The sequence below is a fragment of the Eumetopias jubatus genome, unplaced genomic scaffold, assembly GCF_037043125.1.
Source record: "Eumetopias jubatus isolate StellerSeaLion01/CBP00866 unplaced genomic scaffold, mEumJub1_p1.0 scaffold_13, whole genome shotgun sequence".
Classification (NCBI taxonomy): domain Eukaryota; kingdom Metazoa; phylum Chordata; class Mammalia; order Carnivora; family Otariidae; genus Eumetopias; species Eumetopias jubatus.
Window position 1 is genome coordinate 55191861 of NW_028274819.1, and position 10528 is coordinate 55202388.

A 10528-nucleotide genomic window follows, 5' to 3' on the forward strand; every position below is an offset into this window, starting at 1 on the left:
TGGTGTCATACGAAGTGCACAGACGTAGGAGACCAGATCTGGGTTCATATCCCAGCTCAGTCACTTAATGGCTACAACACTGGGAAAATCACTTGTCCTTATTGAAACTTCATGTCCTCCACTGTAAGATGTGACTAATATCATCTACGTCATAGGGTGAAATGAGTTAATTCATGGAACGTACAGTGCCTGACCCAGGAGTTTCATAAACTTTGCCTTGTCCGGAGGGCAACAAAGATCTTTTCTTTCTTTTTATTTGGGCGATGTTTGGATGGTGGGGGAAGGGAAAAGGAGCCACCAATTTTCATTTCAACTAGAAGGTGGGAAAGCTTTACAGACAGAGAGGAAGAACAAAAGTACTTTTATTCCCAGAAGAGCTCAGTTTCCTCTGGGTGGGGGTCTATGGACCCCCATGGAAGAAGATGGACAATGTTGTATACTTATTCATTATTCCTTGAGCATAAGGTACCGACTTACTTTAAGATATGGATCCCAGATCTTTTGCTCACAGTCTAGGGGAATAGTTACATCTCAGTGTGATCAGTGCCATAGTGGAAGAAAGAAAGGGGCTGTGGGAACCTAGAAGGAAAGCCTAACCCAGGCCAAGAGGTCAAGTAGAAGCCCAGGGTTACCACCTGCAGATTCTTCTCAAGACATTATAAGCTCCAGGAGGTTCCAGGATTTTTATCCAGTTTACAGCTGTGTCCCCAGCACAGCAACAGAGCCAGGCATGTAGTAATCATTCAGTAATATTATCATGTGAATGAATATAAATTAAGTCACTTTGTGGTTGTGTCTAAACAAAGCCCCACTTTGTAGGGGCAGGACTTCCTGCCCCTACAAAGCCCTTCCAACTGTTCACCCCCACAGGTATAATCTCATATTCATTCACTCATTCATTCATTCATTCATTCATCAGGCTTTTCCTGAGTAGCCACCATTTGCCAGACATGATATCAGATTCTGTGTGCCGAACAGACAAGATTTCATGAAATTCACGGTCTAAGAGAACAAAAGATGTTCCCCATGTAATTCCCATGATCTCTCCGCCCTGGCCCAGCTCCCCCGTGCCCTGTATTGATGTGCCCTTAGCTCAGCCGCAGGCTCCAGGAAAGCACCAGATTCCATTCAGAAGAGGACAGATGGGTCCTCTCCCCAGCCCTGTACTGTCCACAGTCACCTGAGCCCCCAAGCAGTCAAGGCTCTCAGACCTGGGGCCCCAGCAAGACCTTTCTCCAGCTTCGGACTCTATAAAGGACCACCAGCAAAGTGAAGCCCCTTGCACTGCCAAAGAAATAGGCTGCTCCACGCAGTAACTCCTGCAGTGGCTACCCGAGGGTTGGATGGAACAGCAGCCAAGAGAGGGGTCACTGGCACTCTAGTTATCAAATTCCCTTCTGGACCTAGGTCCTTTGGGAACGTTTACCAAAGCGGAAACTCGTGAATTATATGGTGAAGGATGAAGAGGAACTCAGCAGATAGTGAAGGAGCCTGTTGAGGGCAGAGGAAGTGTCCCCTGAGCTCAGGAAAACTTAAGTCAGGGGTTCTCAAACTTTTTTGTGCTGGACCCTTTAGGCAGTCTGGTGAAGCCTATGAAGCCCCTCTCAAAATAATGATTTTAAGGGCGCCCGTGTGGCTCAGTCATTAAGTGTCTGCCTTCAGTTCAGGTCATGATCCCAGGACCCTGGGATCGAGCCCCACATCAGACTCCCTGCTCCGCGGGAAGCCAGGTTCTCCCTCTCCCACTCCCCCTGCTTGTGTTCCCTTTCTCGCTGTCTCTCTCTCTGTCAAATAAATAAATAAAATCTTTAAAAAAATGATTTTAAGTGCATAACTTAAATACAAAAGAAACCATTTACACTGAAATACAGTTATCAAAATATTTTAAAATCTCATCAGTAATGCATATATTCATTAACAAATTAAATAATAAGATCTCACTGCCTGTCTAATAACTGCACAATTTCAAAGTCGTGATGAATACAAACAATATTTCAAGATGTTTTGCAACAACCGTAATGTGATAGGGGAACATCTGTGATTTCTGTTGATGACAAAGTCACAAGTACTGCTAATTCTGTGGTTTGTTACCTACATTCAAAATGGAAAGAAAAATGAATTTCTGTAAGGATTAATGAATATAAAACATAGCTCTCCCAGGGTGACTGGGTGGCTCAGTTGCTTAAGTGTCCGACTCTTGATCTCAGCTCAGGTCTTGATCTTGGCTGGGGTCTTGATCTCAGGGTTGTGAGTTTGAGCCCCAAGTTGGGCTCTACACAGGGCGTGAAGCTTAAAGAAAAAAAATGTAACTCTCCCATCCATCATCACAGCCCGCTGGCCTCTCAGGACCCAGGCTAAGAACCTCTGTCCCAAGTAGTTGAACTAGAATGTAGAGTATGTAGGAAGGGATGACAACGGCTGGGGCTTATGTCTGTGATAGGAATTTTTAACGGAGTGTGGGGTTGAAAAGGTAATGGGATGCAGTTGGCAGAGACTGACAAGCCAGACAGAATTGAATTCCAATCCCCCTTCCCATCTCCATCCTCACAGGCTGTGTGACCTTGGGCAAGTCATTTCATCTTCCTGCAAAATGTGGATATTGATACACACCCTACGGGGCTATTATGAGAGTCTCAAGTAAATTTCTCTTTAACCCTACAACTCTGTATAGAGACAGGATTTTGCATTTTGTTTTGTTTTGTTTATAACTGTATTGTTTTGGTTCTTTATGAAAGACGAAAGTTCTAGAAAGGTTGGCAGGAGGCACTTGTGGGTAGCGAGGATGAATAGAGCAAAGTGGACAAGATTAGGCAGAGGAGAAGTTGTCTCAGGAAGGAGTGATCTTAGCACTTCTCAGAGAATACACTTTAGGTAAGCAAAACAGTGCAGAGAGAGCAGGACTGAGGCAGGAAATCCTGGGGGTGGGGGTGGGGCCGAAAGCCTAGAAGTCAGGGTTCCCACAAAGGCAGAGGCAGGCTCTGTCCAAATACCTATGGCCTGCCATGTTGTTAATGAAATGAAAGAGATGGAAAAGTTCTGAGAATAGAATAGCAACCACCTGTCTACCCACTAGTCTGCCCTCATTGTGGTCTTAAGGGCCACAATTTTTTCTCTAATTTTAGAAAGTCTTCATATATTGTGGACAATCACCCTTTGACAGTCAAAGCTGATTTCAAAGAGGAGAAATTTGTGCTCCTCCACCAAATCCATCCCTTGCAGCTCTCACATTTTCTTTTAGGCATTTTATTTTCTCCTAAATTGCTCTTGAGATATTCTAATCCTAAACTGGATGAATTAACAGGAAAAGAAATTTGTCTGCTTCTCACCCAAGAAAGCTTGGGAGGCTATTTTCTTGAAAGGCCATGAAGGAGCCAATGCCTTTGAGGGTAGTGAAATAGAGGAGATTCCCAGAACTAGGAAGGTCTGGGGCTTGGACATATGTGTGGCCTACTCTCTAGAGGTGAAGGAGGGACAGCATGTGGTAGACAGAAGTACATCGGTATCCATTAAGCATGGGAGGGGACTCATGAAATATTTTTCTCTACAAAAGACTGATCCTTTGTAAGGGAAGGAGCCCATATAATGTAAGTTCTGAATTGGATTTAATTTGATTTAAATTGAATAAAGTAATGTGTCATTTTTTACTCCCCTAACTTTATGGAGTCAGATTCATACCCACTATATAATCAACAGGAAAAATAAAACTGACAACATCTAAATTGCACACAGTGAAATTACTCATTGACTAAAAATTTATGAAAAAGTCAAATAAGTCTTCTTGACAAAATGTAGATCTGCAAAATTCATCCCAGGAAAAGTGAACTTCATAGAATATAGAAACAATGACCACAAAAGATAACTTACAATGGCAGAAGCTATAATTATTAAACTGTGATATGGATTTTTTAAATTGACTGATAACACAAATCATCATTATGAAATTTATACAGAAAATTATTTTTCAGATGAAGATAATTATAGCTCAATTTAAGGGAAAATGAATAATTTAGAAATAGATTTAATAGCTGTGTAGAAAAATCAAAGGTATTGAACTGACTTAATGGGATTTGTCCTGGGAAATATTTTCTCAGTGAAAAGTAATCAATATGATATAATTCCATCAAAAATCTGTATTCATGGCACTGCGTGGCTCAGTCAGTTAAGCTCAGGTCATGATCCCAGTCAGTTAAGCTCAGGTCAGGAACCCCGCATCAGGCTCCCTGCTTCGCAGGAGGCCTGCTTCTCCCTCTGCCTGCCTGCTGCTCCCCCTGCTTGTGCTGTCTCTCGCACTCTCTCTCTCTGTGTGTCAAATAAATAAATAAAAATCTTTAAAAAAAATCTTTAGGGGCACCTGGGTGGCTCAGTCAGTTGAGCGGCCAACTCTTGATTTCAGTTCAGGTCATGATCTTGGGGTTGTGGGATCAAGCCCCCTTCCAGCTCTGCACTCAGGGGAGTCTGCTTGGGATTCTCTCTCTCTCTCTCTGCCCCTCCCCACCACATGCTCTATCTGTCTCTCTCTCTCCTTCTCTTTCTCTAAAATAAGTAAATTAGGGGTAGCCTGGGTGGATCAGTTGGTTAAGCATCTACATTTGGCTCAGGTCATGATCCCAGGGTCCTGGGATCAAGCCCCATATGGGGCTCCCTGCTCAGCGGGGAACCTGCTTCTCCCTCTCCCTCGGTCCCTGCCCCCGTTCGTGTTCTCTCTCTCTCACTGTCTATCTCAAAGAAATAAATAAAATATTTTTTAAAAATAAATAAATAGCGTCGGACTGCGGGTCTCCTTGCAGCGGCAGCAGCTCCAGAGCAGAGTGTGGAACTGCGGCGGCCAGAGTCATGGCAGGGCAGGCGTTTAGAAAGTTTCTTTCCCTCTTTGACCGAGTTTTAGTTGAAAGGAGTGCAGCTGAAACTGTAACCAAAGGAGGTATTATGCTTCCAGAAAAATCTCAAGGAAAAGTGTTGCAAGCAACAGTAGTAGCTGTTGGATCAGGCTCTAAAGGAAAGGGTGAAGAGATTGAACCAGTTAGTGTGAAAGTTGGAGATAAAGTTCTTCTCCCAGAATATGGAGGCACCAAAGTAGTTCTAGATGACAAGGATTCTTTCTTATTTAGAGATGGTGACATTCTCGGATAGTATGTGGACTGAAATCATTATTAAAATGGCATGAAGTGAAGCTGCCCATTCCAGTGAAGTTGTGAAATCTTTCATCATATAAATAATTTTCATGTCACTCTTTTATAATAAACTAATGGTATCCAAACTAATGATATCCAGTGTCTCTAAAATTTAGTTTTAGTGTACTGATATAAACATTAGCAAATAAAAATGCATAAATGAAAAAAAATAAATAATAAATCTTTTTTAAAAATGGTAAAATAAAGGGGGCACCTGGGTGGCTCAGTTGTTAAACGTCTGCCTTCGGCTCAGGTCATGATCCCAGAGTCCTGGGATCGAGCCCTGCATCAGGCTCCCAGCTCGGCAGGAAGCCTGCTTCTTCCTCTCCCACTCCCCCTGCTTGTGTTCCCTCTCTTACTATGTCTCTATCTGTCAAATAAATAAATAAAATATTTTTTTTTAAAAAAAGGTAAAATAAAATAAAAATCCTTAAAATTAAAAAAAAATTGTTAAGGGATTTTTAAATCCTTAGGGTCAAAGCTGGGGCCAAATATCCTTACCTCTCTACTAAAGCTCCTAGAGAGAAAAAAGAAGTGGACACAGTGGCCAAGACTTTGCTGATCTATATTTTATCAGGAAGATTTCCCTGATTCTTCCATCAGTTTTTTATCAATAAAAAATTTCACCATGTGCAATTTCACTGTTGTTTTATTTTTTCTGTTGATTATGTAGTGGTCAGTGCCCCTGTAGCATAGGCCCCTGCCTTGGGGCCCCCCTACTTAACATTCTCTTTGTCCATCATTGCTCCATCTGTCCACTCAACAATTACCCACCAAACAAACACCTACTCTGTGCTGGGTCCCAGCAGAACAATCAAGCCAAGCCCCTGACCTCAAATAATTATAATTTTAATTATTTTTTTCTGGTCCTACACTCTTTCTTGTTATTTCATAAGGGACAGCACAATGTTGAATAGAAGAGGTGATAGTGGGCACCCTTTACTCATTCCCATCTCAGGAGGGAAGGCTTTTATATTTCATCAGTAAGTATGATGTTGGATGTAGGTCTTTTTGTGCATGTCCTTTATCAGATGAAGGAAGTTCCCTTCTATTCTTAGTTTGAAAGGTTTTTACCATAAATGGGTGGTAACTTTTATAAATTTTTCTACATCTCTTGAGATGATCCTATGGCTTCTTAACTTTATTCTGTTAAAGTGGTGAGTTATACTGATTAATTTTCAAATGTCAAGTCAACTTTGTATCCCTGGAGTTAACACAACTTGGTTGTGTAGTATTATCCTACTTCTAGATCTTTGGATTTGGTTTGCTGATATTTTGTTTAGAATTTTTGCATATTTGTGTTTTTGTTGTTGTTGTTTAAAGATTTTATTTATTTGACAGAGAGAGACACAGCGAGAGAGGGAACACAAGCAGGGGGAGTGGGAGAGGGAAAAGCAGACTCCCTGCTGAGCAGGGAACCTGATGCGAAGCGGGGCTGGATCCCAGGACCCTGGGATCATGACCTGAGCTGAAGGCAGACGCTTAATGACTGAGCCACCCAGGTGCCCCTCGAATTTTTGCATCTTTGTTTGGCCTGTAAGTTTCCTTCCTTATAATGCCCTTGTTAGGTTTTTGTATCTAGGTAATGCTGATCACATAAAATAAATTGAGAAGCACTCCTACTTTTTCTATTCTCTGGAAGCGTCTGGACCTGGAGTTTTCTTTGTAGGAAGTTTTTTTTTTTATAAAAAATTCAATTTCTTTAATAGAAACAAGACTACTCAGTTTTCCTATTTCTTCCTGTGTCAGTTTGTGTTTTTCTAGTTATCTGTTCACGTCATTTGAATTTCAAGTTTGTTGGGATATAGTTATTTACAATATCCTCTCACTATCTTTTTGATTCATGTGGGATCTGTAGTGATGGCACTCTTTTCATTTCTAAAGTGATAATTGTGTCTTCTCTTTTTGTCCTTCATCTGTCTAGCCAAAAGTTTATCAATTTTAGTAGATTTATCAGAAAATTAACTTTTGGTTCTTTGATTCCTCTCTTTCATATCTTCATTTTCTTTTTCTTTTTTTTTAAAGATTTTATTTATTTATTTGAGAAAGAGAGAGCGCACAAGCAGGGGCAGAGACAGAGAGAGAGGAGAAACAGACTCCCCACTAAGCAAGGAGCCCGATGCAGGGCTCGATCCCAGGATCCTGGGATCATGACCTAAGTCGAAGGCAGACACTTAACAAACTGAGCTACCCAGGTGCCCCATATCTTCATTTTCTATTTTAATAACTTATCCTGCAGCTTTATTATTTTCTTCCTTCTACTTTATCTGGATTTAATTTCTGAATGTTTTTCCTAACTACTTGAGGTAGATATTTAGATAGTTGATTTTCAGCCATTTTGGGGGGAAATATATTCATGTAAAGCCACAAATTTCACTCTAAACATGGCTTTAGCTACATTCTACGAGTTTTAACATATTATATTTTCATTACCATTTGAACCAAATATTTTCTACTTTCTATTGTGATTTCTTTTTTGACCTTTGGGTTATTTACTAGTGTGCTGTTCAGTTTCCAAATATTTTGGGATTTTCTAGTTTTCTTTTTGATATTGATGATTAGCATAATCCAACTGTGGTCATTGAACATACTCTATACCATTTTAGCTCTTTGAAATTTGGTTAGACTTACCTTATGGCTGAGCATATCAATATATATTTAATGTGCACTTGAAAAGATTTATGTATTCTATGGTTATTGGATCCAGTGTTCTATTATGTCAATTAGGTCAAAGTCTTGAAGCATGTTATTCAAATTTTCTGTGTTCTTATTGATGTTTTTATTTGCATATTCTATCAGTTACTGAGAGAGTTGTATTAAAATATCCCAGCATAATGGATTTGTCTATTTCTTCTTGAGAAAGAGGCCCTGCCCCAGAGGTTCTCATGGTCAGATATGAGGGTTGACACATAATTCTACAATAACTGTGGGTACGTGTTTAGACATTCTAGCAGAGAGAAACCCAGGGAACACCCAATATTTTGGTCATATTGAACTCCTGGACGTTCCCTGAGTACAGATTTTGTTTTTCCCTGTAAGAACTTTGTCTAAACCATGTGTCACAAACTCAAATGTCTACATTTGAAAGAGACAGGGACAATATAAAATGAAAAGAGAACTGCAGATTCCTTAACTTATACAACAGTTTAGGAAATAGGCTGAAACAACTACTGAGCTGCAAACCCTGGCCACCTTTCATGAGAAAGGAAGGATGATTCAGAGGACAGAACCAAGACCCACAGAGAAGTAGTCCTAAGTTCGATCTGAATCAGAGAACTGCTTGATTTCAGAATTACTACAGACAGTGACTCCTGTATGCCTGTTTCCTCCCTATTTCCGCAGGAGGGTCCATAGCAGTTACCTTGGGCCTGCTTGTGTGTTGGGCGGGTAGAGAACAGATAACTTGTCTCTCATTTGCAGGTGTTTAGATAAAGCAGAACTCTGTAGCTGATGAGAATACTTAAGGAACTACTTCTAAGGAGTCTTGTTTTCATCAGAACTTGAGTAATGTGACAAAATTCAGGATTTCAAGTTGATGCTGTGACAGCATGAGACTTTTAGGGCCTTAGGGGAAGGTGAGACTATTTTGCATGTAGGAGAGACATAAATCATTGGGGTCAAAAAGGCAGATTATAGGGGCACCTGGGTGGCTCAGTCGGTTGGGTGTCTGCCTTCAGCTCAGGTCGTGATCCCAGGGTTGTGGGATAAAGCCCCATGTTGGGCTCCCTGCTTAGTGGGGAGCCTGTTTCTCCCTCTCCCTCTCCCCCTGCTTGTGCTCTCTCTCTCTTTCTCTCTCTCTCTCTCGCTCATCTTTCTCTCAAATAAATGAATAAATTTTTTTTAAAAGGCAGATTATGTTATCCAGCCTCCAAGATGGGCCCCTCGATTCTTACCTCCTGGTATTCACACCCCTGACAGAGGTGACTTCTGAGACTATGTAATAAAAAGCATTGTGGCTTCTGCCTCACCCTTTCTTAGATCACTTGCTCTGGCAGAAGCCGGCTGCCATGTCATGAGAACAGATCCACATTATGAAGAATTAACACCTCCTGCCAGCAACCAAGCTTCCTGTCGAGGCTTTGGATGACCACAGCCCTGGCTCACGTCTTGATTGCAACTTCATGAGAACCTTGAGTAAGAACCACCTAGGTAAGCCATTTCCAAATCCCTGACCACAGATAATATGTGAGACAATAAATGTCCATTGTTTCAAGCCACTAAGTTTTGGTAATTCCTTATGTAGAACTACATAATTTATATTCCCACTAGGATAGCTCACACTTGAACTTTAAAGATCTATACCTATTTACATCACAGATGTAATGTGATGTAAATAGGTATAGATACATAGCAGTTGAACTTACATCATCACTAATACAAAGCTGTCCCTTTGACTGAGCCATTTCTCGAGCATCATCACACATCCCACCTTTCACCTGGCTATCTCCCACTCATCCTCCAGGACTTATGTCAGCTAGTGCCATCTCTAAGAAGCATCCTGTTCCCAGGGACAGAGAGACCTTGTTTTCTTCTGCAGCAGCACTGGTCACTCTGAGCAGAAACTGGCTATCCATGTCCGCCTTCTGTAGCAGATGATGAGCTCCTTGAAGGACCCTAGGCACCAAGCCAGGCATGGGACAAGTAGGGAGAGTGAATGAGTGTTTTCTAAATGATTTAATGAGTTTGGAAGCAACCTCTCATCCTTGAGGGCCTTGGTGAATTTTGAGGGCCCCTGTGAAATGGAACTCCTGTACCCTGGGGGTCTTCAAGGGACCTTAAAGTAAGACTCAAAGGACCCCTGGAGAACTCCTTTGTTAGACCCACAACCAACTCAGAAGACAGATACCTCTTAAGGAGACTTTCAGGAAAGTTTCAGGGATTCATGGTTTTGTTGTTTGCAGGTGTCAAGCAACAAAAACATGACAAAAATTTCTGGCTGATTTAAGAGAAGAAATTCATTAAAAGAATATGGGAGGAGCACCTAGGTGGCTTAGTCCATTAAGCATCGACTCTTGGTCTGAGCTCAGGTCTCTAACTCACAGCTATGAGTTCAAGCCCCACACTGGGCTCCATAAAAAAAAAAAAAAAAAAAAAAAGGAAGGTCACCTGGGTGGCTCAGTTGGTTAACTGTCTTCCTTCAGCTCAGGTCATGATCCCAGGGTCCTGGGATTGAGTCCTGCTTGGGCTCCTTGCTCAGTGGGGATTCTGCTTCTCCTTCTGCCTGCCGCTCCCCCGGCTTGTGCTCTCTCTCCTTCTGACAAACAAATAAATAAAATCTTAAAAAAAAAGAATATGAGAATAAGCACATGAAAAGGTGCTCAACATCATTAGTTGTTAGGAAAATGCTAAATCAAAAG

The 10528-nt window shown here is 41.4% G+C and overlaps 1 pseudogene; it reads left to right on the plus strand.

Moving 5' to 3' along the window:
• Positions 1 to 4833: 4833 nt before the first annotated feature.
• LOC114218795 (10 kDa heat shock protein, mitochondrial pseudogene) lies at positions 4834 to 5142 on the plus strand (annotated as a pseudogene).
• Positions 5143 to 10528: the final 5386 nt, after the last annotated feature.